Source organism: Sturnira hondurensis, unplaced genomic scaffold (genome assembly GCF_014824575.4).
Source record: "Sturnira hondurensis isolate 20B ecotype Veracruz unplaced genomic scaffold, ASM1482457v3 Scaffold0018728, whole genome shotgun sequence".
Classification (NCBI taxonomy): Eukaryota; Metazoa; Chordata; class Mammalia; order Chiroptera; family Phyllostomidae; genus Sturnira; species Sturnira hondurensis.
Genome location: NW_028091359.1, coordinates 11,047,101 through 11,066,124, shown reverse-complemented (window position 1 = coordinate 11,066,124; position 19,024 = coordinate 11,047,101).

Genomic DNA, 19,024 nt, shown 5'->3' with positions numbered 1-19,024 from the left:
GGATGGAGTTAAGGGATATTTCATTGTTTTGAATGCATCAGGAACTTAAAAACCTCTGTGATCAGAGGAGGAAACCAGACGTACCTGTTATCTGGCTCTCTGTGCAGGGACTAGGAATCTCCTTACCGACGTGAGGAGGGACCTAATCTCCGATCTTTGCGCCACAACTCTGCCTCGATTTGTGCATCGTCGATCACTAAGTTACCTTCCCTTTTACACTACAAAACTTCCCCAGGTGATTTTAATTCAGCTGGTGTCTATCTGTGTATATCACGCTCTCTAGGAGACCCGTTTCTTCATCCCAGACTCGCCCTCCCACTTACCTCCCTGCAGAAACCCAGGCAACTCCTTTAACTTTCAGTGCAGAAGTGTAACCCCTCCAAGAAAGCAGGGGACAAGGAGGAGACAAACCTTAGACAGTAGGGCAGACTCAGGTCAAATAGGCTTGGGACAAATATTTTTTGTGTCCAAGAGATGTCTTCCCTGTTCCCAGTAGGTGGCTGTTTATGTGAAAACAAAAGAATGCTGGTTATTAGTGGTCGCCTCCAGAGGGAAGTCCCAGGACCACAGACTAGATGACCTTCCACTGCTTGTTCAGCCACATCAGAACTGTAGGAAACTTCGACTGTGGTAGGGCGAATTCGCATATACTTGTTCTGTGAACGCATGGAAAACTTAAGTTTCCAGGGAGGGGCATTTGGCACCTTCACTGAAAGCCACATTAACTCGGGGAAAAGCTGATAATGACTAACAATTCCTACAAAAGGCTATTTTTAGAAGCAAACCTGGTGAAATCATAAGGGTCAGTCACGAGAAGGACTGGCCCAATGACCTCATTACCACTCAGTGGGAAAACCGAAAGCAGCCCTGGAAAAATGCGTCAACGGTAAGGCCTTTACTGGGCACCATGTTTAAAAATACCCATGGCTATTCTAAAAATTTTCCCTTTCTTTATGAGTAACCACATACTGAGAGCCAGTTTCATTTTGGGGGGGAAAAAAAAAGTTCTTCAAATTTCATGACACTTCCACCCAAAGCTCTGGTCCTAAAAGGTTAATAAGGTTATTAAATGAGTGAGCATGCTCCCCATCTGATATATCACTTGGGCCCAGGTGCCTCTGGCTCTCCCACTAGTTAATTTAATGCAAAATAAGGGAGTACCTCCATATTTTAAGGTCAAGGTTTTCTTAGAAATTCATTTTCAGAGACTACTGCATCTAAGTGCCTTTGTCGGTGCCTCCACTCTTGATAGATACCTTTAAATGTCTTTTTTTAGCTGCCACCAACATGCTATGGAAAAAATATTGAGAAATCACCAAATGGGCTTTTCTGGATTTTAGTGCCCATCTGTGGTGGTAGTTCCAGAGCCTCAAAGGGAAATTCTTTTAATTAAAGGAGATATAAATTTGGGAAACATGTGGATTGGCAACCAAAACTAATCAAGCCATTTATTCTTTTAATTAATGGTTGTGTAATAAATACCTACTGTATCTGAAATATTGTGAACAAAACTAGATGTGCACGTGGCTTTCAGAGAGTTTAGTCATGCAATAAATGCTTGATTAATTGATTCAACTAATTAGTATGATTTGACTCATTCAGCATATTTCAGGTATGAGATGTGGAGTTGAAAAATACAGATAAGAGGGCAAATGTTTGAAGGGATTTTTAAATATAAGAATAATGGCTTAAATGATAATAATGTCATCAAAAATTAAAATTAGAGAGTGACAAATTTTAAAAAATGAATCATGACCTAAAACCCAAGCATTTGGTTTAATGCTGAGTTGTCGGCTATGCAACGTTGGTGGGAAATAAATTATTCGACCGAATTTGAACTTCGAATCTTCAAACAGTTTGCTTAGCTTCTCTTCATCTTTTGCCCCAAGCCCCTCACAGAGGTTAGCTTTCATCAAAACTGAAGCCTTCATTCATATTGAGAAGGTACAATGTTTTTGCCTCCCTGTCTCCCGTGCGTGATTAGAAGACACTGGAGCTTCTCAGACATCCTTACACTCCCTTCCAGCTGCTTGTTTCAAACGGAAGTTCTACAGCTGCTCACAAGAGGCTCCATCCTTCTGATACGCTTCTCTTTCACTATCTTCCTCTCCCACCAGCCCCAGGGTCCCTTTTGTTGGAAGATACGTTTGTCTGGGCATAAAGGCAACGTGCACAACTGCAGAGCATATGGTTTGAAGTCTGAAGATTCTTTCAGTGTGTTTATCAAAGTCCTCATTGTTGTGGTCTGTTTTCACAAGCTAACATGGCCTTCTAATTCCTCAGCTATCTGCCTGCGATTGCAACAAACTTTTCTGTGGGTCTTTGGGAATTGTGGAGCTGAAGGTTCTGTTTCTAGTTATATCTCTCTTTTTAAATAATATTAGTAGCACTTCTGAGGACTTAGTGATAATGCAGATAATTTCTCTGAAATGAAGGACCTCTGGATCCAGTTTTTTTAATATTTAATGTCTGAACTTCTAATATGTTTTAATTTAACCACCACTGGTTTATTCCCTTTTCTTTCAAAAATGGACCAAACTCACCAGGTTTTGCCTCACTGTCCTTTGCGATGAAAATGAAGACAAGTTGCTTGTTAAATTATATTTTTGAAGGACTAAGACAGGGAGGGAAATTTCTTGATGGTAGGTCAGAGTTGACTGGGCCTCGGGACCCAAATGTGGGTGTCCCAGACTGTACTAAAAACTTGGGGGCCCTGGCTGGTGTAGCTCAGTGGATTAACACGGACCTGCAAACCAAAAGATCGCAGTTCAATTCCCTGTCAGGGCGCGTGCCTGGGTTGCAGGCCAGTTCCCAGCAGGGGACTCACAAGAAGCAACCGTACATTGATATTTCTCTCCTTCTCTCCTTCCCTTCCCTTCTAAAGATAAATAAATAAATAAATAAATAAATAAATAAATAAACGGGAAGTTCTGGCAGTTACAGAGAGAAGCTATTGATCCTCATAGCACATACGAAATCCTGTGAAATTCCTCTCTATGCTGTTCTGAATGTTTTGCCTATAAATTGCCTTCTCTAGTTCACTGACTGTTAGAAGTAACTCCAGCTCCACACACTATCTGCTGGTTTTAAGTCATGCTGTTTCCGCTCAGTTGTCAGTGTCTAGCTTGAGTTCCTTCTGGCTACTGGCTAAGTCCAGAGATGCCAGCCTGAGGCCTATCTGTTCCATTTTTTTAGTTCACATAAACCAACATCAATAACTGAAACTTTGAGCAAGCTTAAAAACTAACTTATGAGCTTGCTTTTTTGTTTCCCATTTTCATAGCACAAAAAATTTGTAAAGATTTCTCATTTAATAAATTAACCTTCTGTGATACCCAATGGCTGCAAATTTGCTGCTCTGTCATTGCTGGGGAAAATTATTAGGTGAGCGTCTTATATTTTTGGTAATGAATGGGGTTATGTCCTACTTACAGATATCAGTGGCACATGGATTTGGCTGTAAAGCTTTCTTGATTATAATGGATATTATACTTTCTGCCCAGAGCTCTTCAAGTAGGAAGTCATTGTGATCCTAACTAGGTTCTCCTGTTTACCAACATCATGACACATTTATTGATCACTGCTGCACGTTGGGCCACAAAGGAGATCACATTCATCTGTGATAGCACTGAATTCCTAAAATGTCATTGAGATGGAAGAAACACAGGCCTTCATTTCACTTGCCTCTTGATGAGTACCTACAAAATGACAAAGCATCTTCTTAGCTCTCTTCTCCAACCTGCTACTAAGTTCCTATCCCTATAGGCATCTCTCAGAATCTATGAATAACCAAGATAATATTCGTGTTTCTGTGGTGTTCTGTTTTAGTCTCCAGTGGATTCTGCCTCTTCCAAAACTTGTTTGGAGAGAAGGCAGCAGCGTATCCCCAGGTTCCACGGGCTCTGCTCTCAAAACCAGTATTTCAAATGGGCTATTCCCATTTCTTGCTAAATGGGAAGAGACTTTTTCAACCCAAAACTTTAAAAATATGTGTTGTGTCTACTTTAAGGAGGTTGTCTTATTATGTATTTTCTCTCTTCATTGGATTCTAATATCCCAATTTGCAAAAAATAGTCAATGTCATTTGCTAATCTCTATAATCTTGGAGATAGAGTGCCCACACACTGTGTTACATGTGATTGTATACTCCATGCTTAAAGATTTTGAGACAGAAGAATCAAACAAACAAAAGCACTTCTATTTCCTATTACATGAAAACACTGGTTCTGAATTTGCAAGTGATTCTTTTTTCCCAACCCCCACCCCCGGGAATGGTTTACAACTAGAGATCTTTATTGGTTGCTGCAGCTGGGGGTGGAGAAGGGGGGATATGCCTGGCATCTAGTGGATAGAGGCTATGGCGGCTGCTACAATTGTCCAGTGCACAGCACAACCCTCTATAACAAAGAATTATCTGGCTCAGAATGTTCTTGGTGCCAAGGTTGAGAAAATTTGAATGGCACTTATCAGTAGGAATCTCACAATCAATTCACCTTTTAGTTATCAGCAGTCACAGGGCTTTTGTGTAGAATATATATCACTATGCTGACATACTGAATTTTTGTTAAATGACATGTTAACTGTCTGTTAAAGAGTTTAAGTATAATACCCTGTAACATTTAAGTCACTCCACAGGACTGCTGATTGTATTTCCAATGATATAATTTTGTTGTGCAATAAAAATCATGGTGTTTACTCCGAGACTGATAAAAATCCTTTGCCAAGTTAATGGAGGAGGCTAGTCTGAATATGTTTGGGTGGTTGAAAGCGGCTACTGGTGTCCTAATTAGAACTAAATTGTATGCAGACACACACGCACGCTCAAGTGTCTCCATCAATCATCTTGCATTAAAACACATTTATAACATCTATGGTTGATGACAGAGAAATCAAATCAAGTTTTGAGGTCCACAGCATGAATCACAAAACTCCAAATACCTAAGTTCCTATATTTTCCTGGTTTCATTTGCCATTTGAAAACAAAATAAAGCAAACAAATAAACAAATGAACACGTTCTGATCACCTGAGTGGATCCAAAGCTCATTCGTAATTGTCACCGGGAGAGAAGGAGTCAGAAAAGGGGAGAGTCATTCCCATGAAATGTCTTTTCCCAGGCCTTCTTAATTGGGTTCTTTTCCATTGCTTGTTTTCAGTAAACAAATCAACTTTGAACGTAAAATATCAGGAAGGACTGGGGGTGGGTTCTTCAGACAGGCTGGTTTACTTTAAATGGTATAATTTCACTGTATGTGTAGCCCTTCCATAACCAAAGAGCCCAAAAGACCTCGACCAGGGTATAGACATCTTGAGAAATCACCAGAATACCACAAATGATACTGCTGAGGACTTCCACCTCTTAGCACAGTATGACTTGCATCCTATAAACAACCACTGTCGCCACGGTTATTTCAGGACTATGGCTAAGCCACCAGAAAGAGAGCATCGTAACGTGGAAACGGTGGCATTCGAGACCATAAACCGGGTCCCCGGAGACATCTTCCAACCTCCTCTGTGGATCTATTTTCCCAGTGATTATCTCTCCCTCCCTCAATGTATTCTTTGTGCTTGCTGGACTGGTTTGGAGTGTGAAGATTAATTGACTGGGTGTGTAGGTGGGAAGAAGTCCATACCACTACCTAGAGGTGGTTAATCATCCTGATTGTTGTTTTAACTTTGAGAATACGCTCCAGCCCAGAGACTAGGACCTGCTCAGAGGAAGCAGGCAACTACTGTTTCGGGATGGAATTGACTTCACAACTTTGTATTTTATGTAATCAGCCCTTTCTACGTCTCATAATGAGGCTGCAATACATCAGCCCTTTGACCACCAACCACTGTGCAGTCAAGTTCTATATATGGCAGAGATTTGTATAACAAATCCTTAACAAATTGGTTACCTGAATTGGTCCAGTTCATCTCTAGTTATAAGATGCATAAGTGTTTTCAGTAGAAACAATTGCCCGATCTTCTGTTCTCAGTAATGCTAAAGAGAATAAACATAATCATGGTATTAATGTTATTAGATTTTTCTCACTTTAGATTTCAGTATCTGTCTTCCAAATAGCGATAATGTGCTTTGGCTGACATGTCTGAGATCCAAGTCTTGCACTTTTGATACCAAAAGTTAGTTCAACATAAACAGCAGAAGCTGTGCCACCAAGTTTTTCCTGCTGTCTGTAAGGTGGAGAGTTGGCCCCAATTACCAGCTCAGGGCTTGGTCAAATATGTTTTGTTCACCGCGATCTGCATAGATTCATTTCCAAACTAATTTACTCATTTCTAGTCTGGCTCTGGGAGGGGAGAGACCTCCTTGTTCCTTCAGTCCAAATACCTTATTTCAAGCTTTCTACAATCCCCTTCAAAACCTATTGCTTCCTGGAACTATATATACCTACCACCAAGCACCCAGCAGGAAATCATAAATGCTGAATATTCCATCCCATTCCAAGAGGCGACAACTTAAAGGAATGGGTGAATGGGAGAGCTGATTTACTAGTAAACTGTGACTTCTTGGCTAAATTATTTTTTGTCAGATGCTCTTATTTAGTAAATTGGAATTTTTATAACTGAGGAAGCTATTAAAAATGTATACATATAAGCAAAATCTGGACAAATTAAACTGACCTCCTACCATACAACTGTAAACAGTGAATATCTGATAGGACAGCATGAACCCCCTAAAATCGGCCTTTGCCCATCTCTTAGTTCCATTGGCTAGATTCATGCAGGGGCAAGGCAATCACCCTGAGATACCGAGATGTGCCTGCAAACAACACATTAGTAATGGGTGAGGTTACCGTATCTGTAACCAAAAAATTGAAAATTTATAGTGGAATGATAAAACAGTGTTTCTGGGTTTTCCTAAAAGCTTACCATCTCTGGTAAGGACAACTTGATATGTATGACAAAAAGGAAAATACTGGAGAAAATCACCATGTATCACTGTGCATGTACATGCACACATGTGTGAGGAGGTGCTTTTAATCCCTTCTCCTGAGACACATATATCTGGCATTTAACCACAATTGGGTTCGTCAACAAAATAACTAGGTGGCATCCTTGCATTTTTCTTTTCTTCTTACTACTGTTCAAGGAAACATGCTCTCTCATATGTGAATGTATGGGGTACTTGATGACGTGTACCAAATTCTACTGAATTGGATTCAGCCTTTCGGTAGTGGTGGAGTGTGTGGAGGTGTTGGTGTAGTGATGGATAGGATAGGGCCCTTAAAGAGGCACTGTGTTGTCTAGGGGAAGAGTATTTGATGAGCATCTAGTGCGGTTGGGATGCAGGATCTGCTGCCTTCGAATGGTATCTGAGCAGCAGTGAACAGAGACAGTAGGAGGGCCAGCTGCTCTTTATTGGGAGAACATGGTGTCTTAGGCCTGTCAGAAGAGTGATTCAGGAAATTTCCTGCCTACTGTTTGAGCCTTGCGTATAGTCTGTGAGCTTGACCTTCCATATTGTTTTTTCAGGTGCTAACTATAGAAGTGCGATGACTTACTTGTTACCTACCTTGGAATGTGTATCATAAAACCTAATTGGGAGGATAATTTTGAGAAAGGAGGGACAGACAGAAAGAGTAGAGGCTGTCAGGGGCTAGTGCGTTAAAAAAGTGGCCAACCTACTCTGTTCTGTACCTTCCACACACACACACACACACACACACACACACACACACATACACAATGGCAAACACTAGCACTCCTCCTATTAGCTGTATTTCCCAAGTTCTTCATCGGGCCGAGACCTCCAGGGTGCATTTGTCATCTTCTCCATGACAGTATCAGTGTCAGTTTGGCAAAGCAACCTCAGACATAAAATGTAAGAATGAGTTTTTCTGGAGCATAAAATTATAATTATTTTGTTAGTAAAGGTATAAAATAAATGTCTATTCAAGCTAATTGTGGTCCAACTTGTGATTTCTGTAGTTGTTTAGCATGTAATAAACTCAACTCATTTTACCATAATGGAGTATGGAGTATAAAACAGTCCCTATGTAATTTCATAAATCCTGCAAAGAATTAGACATCTGTACATTTTTTGACTGTGTTCACTTTAACTCAAAACGTCTGTAGTCAGTGACTGAAAATTAAATACACTGGGAAAATGAAAGCTGTCTAGTTAGTTCAACACTAGTTTTACTTTGGGATTTAAGCAGTCTTTTAGAATGTGGATTTCCAGGTGACATGAAAAATGGACTAACAGAAAAATCATTGTCGGAAGGACTGGAGCAGCCCAGTTAATGCCTAGAAGGTCATGGGATTGTAATACCCGTCCATTAGAACAACCATTTGCCGAGTTCTCTCTCCTGTTCAGTTTGGTCTGATCAGGCTGTCAGGGCCCTGAAGGGTGAGCAACTCACCCCAGGGTGCCCAGGACTTGGCCTGTTTGGGGACTGAGAATCCTGTAACTCAAGAACCCCCTCCATCCTGGGCAAACCAGACGCCGTTTACTCTAACCCTGGGGGAAACAGCTGGCTTCTTTGGAAGCAGGACCCTTAGAAGAACACATGCCCGTCTGCATCAGCGTCTCTGTGAAGGAAAGTGCGCCCCTCACTTGCAGGGTACCTGGGTACCCTCACTTAGGTACCAGGGTACCTAAGACACCATGTTATTTTGGCGTAATGTGCTCCAGAAAGAGTCTCTTGGCCTCTCAACTATTAATCCTTTGGTCCTACAGAGTATCTACTCATCTCAGCTCAAGTTCGGGTTTTGACCTAGCCTTTTAAAGTATCCTCCATAAGTCACTTTCTCAGGTAAGTTTAAATGGGACAAGGTTATGTGTTATCTACCATCCCGACTGACAAAGAGCACTTGAGTGTTCAGTGGATGAAGTGGATATTCTCACACCTTTCAAAGCCTGTCTTTGCTTTGACAGAGTGGTGCCCGTGGGAGCAGGAGGAGACTGGTCAAGACAATCACCAGGATAATAATTTTTACTTCAGGTAAATGTAGCACACAGTTTTTATTATGTAAGTGGATTACGTTTGCTGGGAACGAAAGCTGTCATCGAAAACCCAGACAACCCGCCACTCCACACATCTCACCTGCAAAGGAAGACTCAGCGAGGTTACCAGCAGCAAGGTGCAACGTGCCGTTCCTAAGTTAGCTCACTGTTGAGGTATCCACGTTATCTGGAGTTACAGCACGATCCTTTGTGTGCCAATTATGCCATTAATATGCTTCGTTTACTGTATGCACACATCAGAACCAGAGTTTTTCACAAGGGCAAAACCCAAATCAGGTCACCGAAGCTGCAGATCACGTAAGCCTGCACTGAACTCCCACAGACAATGGTGCTGCGTGGATGTGCACCTGTGGACATTACATGTACATCAGAAGCTAAAACAAGGCATAAGTTGAAGTAGGAGGAGACTAAGAGAGTAAAGACAACCCTGGGCAATTGTCACCCAGGAAGTAAAATTGGATTAGACACAGTTAGAAACCGGAAATGCAGCCTGACCCACTCACCGAGGATTTTTTGGACAAAACTTGAAAGACATTGTTCTTATCTCCTGATGATATCAGCGTTGAATTGGGGGTCTTTTGTTTTTAACGGACCGTCTTATTCAAGTTCTTCTATTAGAACATCAGTGTTTTCAATACTTTATCTTGCTCTTTTACTAATACATCATGAAGTTCTTCATTTGTGCAAAGTTTCAAATGACCGAAGACAGCAGAAAGTTATGCACCTCACAGATAGCAAAACCTCCAAGAAAAGGAAAGCGTTGAGCAAAGTGGAATTGCAAATATCATTAGGAGATGAGGCAGGATCTGTTTGATCAGGCTGATCTCAAGTCCCTGAGTTATTTCCTAAACCATTTACTGTCACATTCTGCAGGGAAAGTTGCTACTTCGAAGGAAGCCATGTTGAAGTGTTTCAAAGGGTCTCCCCTTGAGTCAGATGCCCTCTATTTCCTAACTGAGCAGGGGAGATAAAAGTCAGGTGTTGGCTACAGTTATTTTTATATGATATTGACAATGTCAAAAGGAAGGTGGAATGTAATAGGTAGAGGACATGTGGAAGGTCTCTTTTGTCTCCTAAATCTTTAATCACAAAGATTTGATCTTTCTCTTGTGAATGATTTCGTTATCTAGATTTTGAAGGCAAAATTGGCAAGATAAACTTTTTTTCAAAAATGAAAATATGTTATATATTTTAGCGCCAGGATTACTAAAATGTAATTGAAAAATTTTGCACTCTTTCCCAGTTCACGTCATTGCTGACACAATACAGACTGGCTATGTGAGATTTGTCTGCAGCTGTTTACATGTGTGTGTTTCTCCATGGCAACTAGTCTTATCCATTTCTCAAATTGTCCCTTATGTGTGTGCCATACCTGTATATGTTACTGTAATCAACAAGTGATACTCACAAGGTTAGGAAGAGTCAGATACCTCTTTGTGACAAAGTTATGCCTCCTTGAAAGTTTTAGAATAATGTGCCACAAAATTCTGTATCCTGGTAATCATAGCTGGTATTTATTGAATGCTGGCTACATGACAGGCATTATGCTAAGTGCTTCACATACATTGTCTCATTTTGTTTTAAAACAGCCGTGTGAGAGGTGCACTGATATTATCATATTTTACAAATAATAAAATAGGTTTAGAGATGACATTTCCTCACTTTAGCATAATATTAGTTATAGAAAGCAAAAATATCTAATGATTAAGGAAACATCTATGTTTACAATAGGTGTCTGATTTAAAAAAAGCAATTTTAAATCTATAGATGAAGAAGTTATAGAAAAGCTGAATTCATCTCAGAAAATTAGGATACTCTGCATTAGAATTAAAACTGAAAACTGTAGTTATTAAATAAGGATGCATTTTAACATTCTTTTATGAATGAGACAAATAACATTTCTGCTAAATAAGAAAAAACAGACCTGAAAATTACACTCCTAGTTGACCCAAATCCATTTAATGTTCATCACGTCCCATTACCAGATTGTGCCAACAGAAAAAGACGTACACATAATAGGTGTTTTATAAGTATTAGGTGATGAGGTTAATCATTGACAATTAATTTAAATTATTTACAACGAAATTCTGAACCACTTGCATCCATCTGTTGCATAGAACAGATTAACTTTGCATGTTCACGTTTGCCCTTGGCTAGGAACATGAGGAAGAGAGTTATTGCGCCCTCTAGGGGTAGTTTGTAGAACACCTCCCAAGCACAGCTATCCCAAACAAATCCTAGGGTTCATTCCAAGCCCAGCACAAATAGGGTGTGTGCCTCCAACTGGTTCATTCTTGGAACTCTTCCATCAGATCTTACAGGGAGTCTAACTGTACCAAACCTTCAATTATTTTAGATCGGAATGGAAAGTTTATAGCATACTGTCAATTTGCAACTGCATGTTAATTATTTCTTTAGCCTTTACTTTCCAAAATAGCTGCTAACAGATGAATTTCGTGGAGGGCAGGGTCTATGCAGTGACTGCCCCCAATCTGCATGGTGACTGAACCAGCCCCTCAACATATCATCACAGGTAACTTCATGAAGAGCTTGACTTACTGAGAATCAGGCCATCTTCTGAAGATACCTCCGTTCTTTGGGAGAGACAGAGGGTAGAAGAAATTCATGATTGCAGCAACGTCAATTCAAAAATTATTAATTGCTGAAAGTAAAACCCAGAGCCAGGGACTCAGAATAAAAGGATGCGTTAGGGAGTTAACACCGCACAGTGTACCTGTCAGTCAGGCACTAAGCAAATCATACGTCATAGCTTATTTAGTCACTAAACCACTACGAGGTGGTTTATGTTACCCCTGCTCTTTCAATGGAATATAAAAGCAGTTCTGAAAAAGATACGTTCAGGGTGACCCAGTTAGAAAATGGAAGAGAAAAAAATTGGTTTGTGGTCTTCCCAAGTCTATTTCCTATGTTCTCTCCGATTACCATAACCTCTGCCTTCCAAGAATGTGTAACTTAATTTGTTACATTTAGGGAGAGAAGAATAGTGTCAAAGAAAAGAGGGCCAATTATAAAGTTCATGGCACCATCTAATTAAATTTCTGAAAGAATGAAATGTAGAAGGGAGGGAGAGCTGTCCATGTGCTGGGGGGTCAGAGAAGGTTTTGGGGGAAAGAGAGAATTACAAGGAACAGTAAAGAGCTTTAGAGAAACTAGGTAGGAGCAGAGGAAGTAGGAAGATTTCAGGAAGAAGAGGAAGGGAAACAGTGTGACCTAACTCCTGAGTTACTACTTTTCATGTAATATTGCGGATGCGTTTAATCAGATTGTGGTCTTCCTATAGGCTGTAAAAGAAATCTGACACTGGTTAGAGGAAGGAGGTCAGATGAGCAAAAGAAAGAGCAAGGAAGATTTGTGAACCTTAGTGATATTGAAAGGGAGCAGCTTAGACAAGGCACTGCTCTTAAGAACTTTGACTAATTAAATAAAGTCATGGGGACTCGGGGAGAATGGAAGGAATTAGTGTCAAAAGAAAGAGTAGCTGAACTAAAACAATTTTAATGAATTGGCTTCAATCAAATTTGGCGACTTCCCCAATTTTAGTTAAGAATATGTTTTCTCAAATGTATAATTTAGCATTTATTCTCATGATCATGGTTTTGGTCTCTTTGGAACAATGAAACCATTTTAAACTAGGGAAGAACATTTCACAAGGTGCTGTTGGCATGTGCTGTCATGATGACAAACTTGGGGACAGTACCCAGACACCAGACTAGCCATGCACATTCAGAGAAGGTGTACATGGGGTTAGTTGAGTGTATGTCATGGACAAGCCATGCACTTGCACAGCTTAAAGTGGACTGTGAAAGCTATTCAAAGTTACCCTCCTCCAAATGGCAAAAAAGCAGAAAAGCTCACTGTAACTTCTTGCTAAATTTCAGCTGTCCTTTCTGCATGCATGTAAAAGTGACAGTGTTAGTTGCTGGGGGTAAGGTACACACGGAAGGCTCAGAAAAGCCTCCAAGACTGGAGCATAATATTCACCAGTAGCACATGTCAATTTCATCCTTTGGCATGGCAGGGAAGCAGGCGTGGGTGAATATCTGGGTACGTAAATGGGCAAAAACTCCACCTCCAGATAAGCGGATTTCTACTTGCGCCACAGGAAGGAAAAAGACGTTTTTTCCAAGCACATAACATGACAGGAAACACACAGATTGCGTTGACTCTTGGGAACTGGCAGGAGAGTGGCACGATGGCTTTGCCCTTGGAGTTTACACGCCTAGATGTCTGAAAGCTTGCATGATTAAATTCCCTCTCTCCCTTCTTCAAAACTGACAGTAGTTTCCCTTCATTACCGTAAGTTTGGGCATCTTGAGTCCTTCCGATAATGTTCTGAATTCTCCCCCTTGTGTTGTCCAAAAAGACATTGCCTAAGAGGAGAATCAGGTTTCAGGCTTGGTACATGTTGAAGAATTCACTTTCAACATCTCGCCGTGAGCCAGAGGTCTGCCTAGCAGCAATAAAGATGAATGCTGAAGGACATGTAGGCTGACAAACACCAGTCCCACCTGCGTTGGTTAATAAGCAAGACTCCAGCCCAGCCAGTAATTCTCTGGTAACTGTCATTTCCATGTATCCAATCAGTTGCCTGGGAATTATCCCAATAAAAAGAAGACAGTGTGTCATGTATCAGGCAGCCAATTAAAGGGCCTCAGCAAGGCTAGGATAGCTGGAACCGGTTCTCACACAGAGAAAGCAGGATGGGGCCAAGTCAGTGTGGGCCGCCTTGAGGGAGTACGAGAAAGTATGTTGTGGCTGATTCATAGGTGTACCCGATTGACAAAATAGTAGAAGGAGTTGGTAATATTTCAGTCTTTCTCCTTGACACTAATTTATTTAGGACACCAGGGCATGACTAACTTGACTGATCTGACCAAAATGGGACTTTGAATTTCCGTAGCTATGAGATAGTTATTAGAGTGTTTTCTCTTGATCCCCGACATTTGTGTGGCCTTAGAAGTCTTGAAAATATAAAATGGAAGGAAGGAAGGAAGGAAGGAAGGAAGGAAGGAAGGAAGGAAGGAAGGGAAAATGAAGAAAGGACAAAAATCCCGTGAGTTTCTTAGGCATCTTTGTTTAAGGAGAAACAGTAGACTGTTTCTCCTTAATGGAAACAGTCCACTGGATGAACAGGAGGTGACGGGGACCTTCATACTGTCACTTTTGGGAAATGGGGACAGTTCTGGATCCTCATAACCCTTCTAAGGCACAGATCTCCACCCCCGTTCTCACCTTGACCACCGAAAGTTCTCTGTGATCATTTCTTTCAACCTTAAAATATTAAATGCTGTCTAGTCCCAGTTTAGCTAATTCACGACACGACAGTGATTCAGTTCCTAGACACATCATGGAAAAATATGTCAATGAGTTTTATGGATTCTAGGATTTTACTCATTTTTTTACATTTTCACATCTCTGAATTTGGGACAAGTCTGACACTGGCTGGGGTTATAAAACATGGTGCAATCCAGTAAGTGTTGGCCTTTGAACAATTTTAATCCTAAATAAACAAATGGTGTGATGTTAAGCATGGAGGGTCACTGAGCAAAGAGGCATAGAGCCTCTGGTGCAGGGAGTCAGGGGGAACGTCTCAGAAGAGTGGGATCTTAAAATGGTTAAAAAATGAATCTGAGATTCTGTGCCTTGGTTTTTTATGAGATAGACCTCAAAACCCAATGCGTGTAAGAATCAGCCTGAAGTGAGTTGTTCAGTGAGCCCAGCCATTCATTTTCTGATTATCTTTTTGTACTTAAACCACACTTAGTACTGAGATAGTTTTAGTTAAATCCACTTGAGGTCCATCTATTGCACAGTATCCATTGCCTGTGTGTGAACTCTTCAGTAAACGAAGTAGCTGAATGTTCTGGGAGACCCTTGGCCATTTATTCAGAATAACTTCAGCCATTGGAAGGAGAGTATTTATAATAGAAAATAGTCAAATAAATGAACATTTGGGGTGGATTGTGTAAGACCTACCTTTAAAATGTGTTACTAGTGTCAACGGAAATCACCAAGTATTAGGGGAGTGCTTGATGTGTGTCCTGGGATTTATTAGGTCCAAGCTGAGATTTTGGTATTAGGCCAACCTGAGTTGAAGTTCCAAGTGCCATGTTTACCCGCTGTGTGATTTGGGCACCTGACTTCCCCTCTCTGAGAGCCAGCTTCCGTCTCCCCAAAGTGGAGATGACGGCTCTGCATCAGGTTCGGTTTCGAACAAATAAGATCCTGTTGCGAGGTGCTCAGAAAAGTGCCCGTTGCACAAGGACACTCTCAGTCAAAGGCAGCTATAATAATTTATTCCATGTCGCCCTCGACTGTAGGACAACACTAACGAGCCTAATTCAGTTAAAGGAGTGTTCTCGTTCCTTCCGCCCAGATCACATTAAAGCCTGAGCCTTCTGACTCTGTTCTGAGACAGTGTCTCTAACGTGACTTGGCAAACCACCGAGGGGTTCCAATTTTATTAGCTGTACAGGAAATTTCTGATTGATTTAACCTCCAAAGACAATGCCGTGTAATTAACATGTAACAAATGTCAACTCTTGTTATTGCTGGAACCGACAAGCCCTCCAGATCTGTCCTACTCCTGGCTTTCCTGTGCCTCAATGTGGTTTTCTTCCTCTTTCTTTCTTTCTTTCTTTCCACTTTCCCATAGCAGCTCGTTGCACCCAGTTCCCTTCGAGTGATGTCGCAAACAATTCCAGTTGTAGTTCTTCCTGAAAGTCAGTTATTTTGAAACATACAGAGACATACGGAGATAAACACCGCCTACCTGCTCTGTTTTGGGTGGCCCAGAGCCAGACATGATGCAACTGGTGGGAAGCTTCATCAATAGGGTTTTTTTTTTAGGATTCTTTGTATTTGCATATCTTAGTGATTAAGGGATTGCTTTTCCCCTAGAAGCAATTTGTCTAAACCCTTAAAACACGGCGTGATGGGGAGGAAGAAAACACTCCCCTCATTTAAAATTATGATATGATGGAGATTCAGACAGTAGGATGTGAAAATATACTGGGCTTCGAGTCCTGGATGTACGAAGAGGGATCTTGGGCCAATGGCCTTACTTCTCAAAATTTCAAATTCATCTTTTTCAAAAGGATTCCCTGAGCTCCCTTTTAGTTTTTGTATTATGACTCTCCATTGAGAGAGAAAGATCACTGAGTGGTGATGCCCGTTGAGGAGCCTCTTCAGCAAGGTTATCAGTGGGGAGAAGCCGAGCCAACCGACTTCTGCACGCTCTGCCCTTCCCTCTAAAGATGCTGCTTCTGACCGGCGCGTGTCTCGCTTTTCCATCCGTGGAGATAGACAACTGGCTGGATAGTTATGGCTGGAAATTAGTTCCTTTCTGGTAAGCAAACTTGCTTGCTTTTCTCAGCACCAACCAGAGAATTTGGCCCCATTAGCACTGAGTTCCATTTGATTGATTCAAACGTGAAATGGTGATGACAAATGAGGCCAAAGGAAGCAGAAAATAATTCTTTTAAAATTGTGGTTCTCTGGTGATCTTAGTCTATGGGCTATTCCCCAGTTTACTGTTACCCCAGTTTGTCACTCCAGCTCTGCACTAACCACACGCTCATACACACATTCACACGCTCATACACACACACTCCCCTCACTTTTCCTTTCATATTTAGAGATTAGCTTTTGTTCCTTTGTTCGTGCTATAGATATTTATTGAGGACTTGACAAAAATTTTAGTAAGGAACCAGAAGAGATACAAATGGTTAAGACAGAGAGAGGGGGGAAAAAGCCATTCTCAAATTGCTTACACTCAAGGAGAAGTAGGCGACGCGTATAAATAAGGAGGGAATTGGGTACCAAAGAGAGATTACAAAGTGATATGAAAAAGATGCATTCCTGTTGAGATAAGAATTCAAGGAAGGGGAAATTATGTAAGTGGTTTTAGAAAAGACTTCTTGGAGAAGGTGCCATTTACAAAGGCTCTCGAAGGATGGGAGAATTTGAACCTAAGAACGCAGGGTTGAGGAAGCCATCCATTGGGTTAGAACTATATGAGAAAACCATAAGGTCATGAACAAAGAACCCTCATTGGGATTGGAGCCAAGAATTTTTCCAGAAGCCTAGAGGGGGCTGAGGCTGAAGGGATATATGATAGGCAGATCCTGGAGGGCTTGAATGACAGCATCTTGAGTTGGAAAGGTATCTGGTAGGCCCTGGGGAATTTGAAGTGTGTCCAGCCCACTCTGCAGGTATTAGCTTGGCTGGCTCCAGTTGCACTCAGGTGTCAGGTCAAATGCTACCCTCTCGGCGAGATTTCTCTTGCTACTTAGATTAAAGCAGCCACTTGCATTCTTCTTCAGTTACCTTCTGTTATGTGTTCTATTTCTCTGTTTTGTTCTAGTAATACAAAATTACAATCTAGAATTGCCTGCTTTTACATGAATGCATTCATACTCTGCAAACACCTTTCCAGGATGTGACCTCTGGGAGCAGAGGTACCCCCTCATCCTTGGTCACTGCTGTTTATCCAAGACTTTGCACATAGTGGGTGCTTCACAAACAGTTGTCCAGTGGGTTCATAAATGACCTTGAACATGTTTATGAAATCCTCAGCTTACAGGTATCCTAGCCTACCTCTGTATACTTTTCTTTTCTTTGCAGGATCTAGGAAGGAGAATAAAATGTTTTTAATAACGAGATGGCTTTTGCCAGCCTGGATTAGTGACATCCCCAACAACTGTAGGGATCTCTGTATTTACGGTGACGCCTCTTCCAGATGTTGTTGGTGCAGGTTTTTCTTTCCAAGAACAACTCAAACTTCTCACAGCATTCCAAAACCACATGGAAGTGGAACGTTAAATCTGGGGGTGGGCATGTCTGTGTCATTTCCTTCATTTCTATAAGGGTTTGGTGGCTTTTTTTTTTCTCCCCTAGGCCACAGATTAGCTTAACAATTGCAAATCAGCTTCAGAGGTTTTCCTTTCAAGAAAAAAGAGAGAGAAAAAAAGGGATAACATGTTTGAACAGGCGAGGTTTCGTGAAAGTCTCTTTGTAAAACAAAGAGAACGGTTTACACAGCTTCTATGTATCCTCTTTTCTTGGGGGCAATAAAAACTATACATATATATATATATTCTTTTGCTTGTATATAGCATGGTATATATGTCTGGTTCATATATGCATATATATTTGCACACACATGCATGCTCCTGTTCTCTTTCAAACTGGCACGGGGACTTGAAGACATGGTGCTATTCTCTTCTTTTTCACTCCCAAGATCGGCCTCTGCATGTGTGTGCGTGTGTATGTTTCAATACAAATTCCCAAGGGAGGGAGGAGGAGAAGTGTAGTATAAATAAGCAAACAACCAATGGGCTTCGCAAATCCCGATTTAGCTGGCCTCTGGTTTTATTTTTGAGAACCGCTTTCTTGTTTTGATTTGAAATGATGCCACCAAAACCTATTACAGAAACATTGCCCTTTGCAAAAACAGAACACGTCCAATGAGCCTCCCCAAGTGTAAACAGAAATCTTGTTTGGATGAACCGTTTTTAAGAATCCAAATTAAACCTGGTGGCACCCTTTTAAAGTACATGCGAGCTCACCTGAGGAGCTAAAACTATATTATGGCCCTGCACTTCATTTTTTAGCCCACACGATCTAGTTGGGCTGTGGTTTTGAAGTTGCCCTGTCTCTGAATGGTTTTCATATACTCAGCAAACATGATTCTGGAGTCACCAGTGATAACAGAAGGCATCTCTGTGTTACACGTGGTCCAGCATCCCCAGGGAACCGACCTGAGTAGCACACAGCCTGGTGGAAACCAGCTGGGGGCCGCTGTGTGAGCAGAGACGGTCCAGTTCCTAGCATCTGTTTGCTGGTAATTAAATCAAGTCTGTTTTCCCACCCTGAGTACACTTTGCTTAAGGGCCTGTGTCATGCCTTCCTTCACGCGCTGTGACATCTCACTTCTTTGCAAACCATTATTAGCGGTGGCAACATATTTTGAGGTTAGGTTCACTGGGCTGAACATTACTTTGTCATTCACCTCTCAGAGGGTAAGTTAT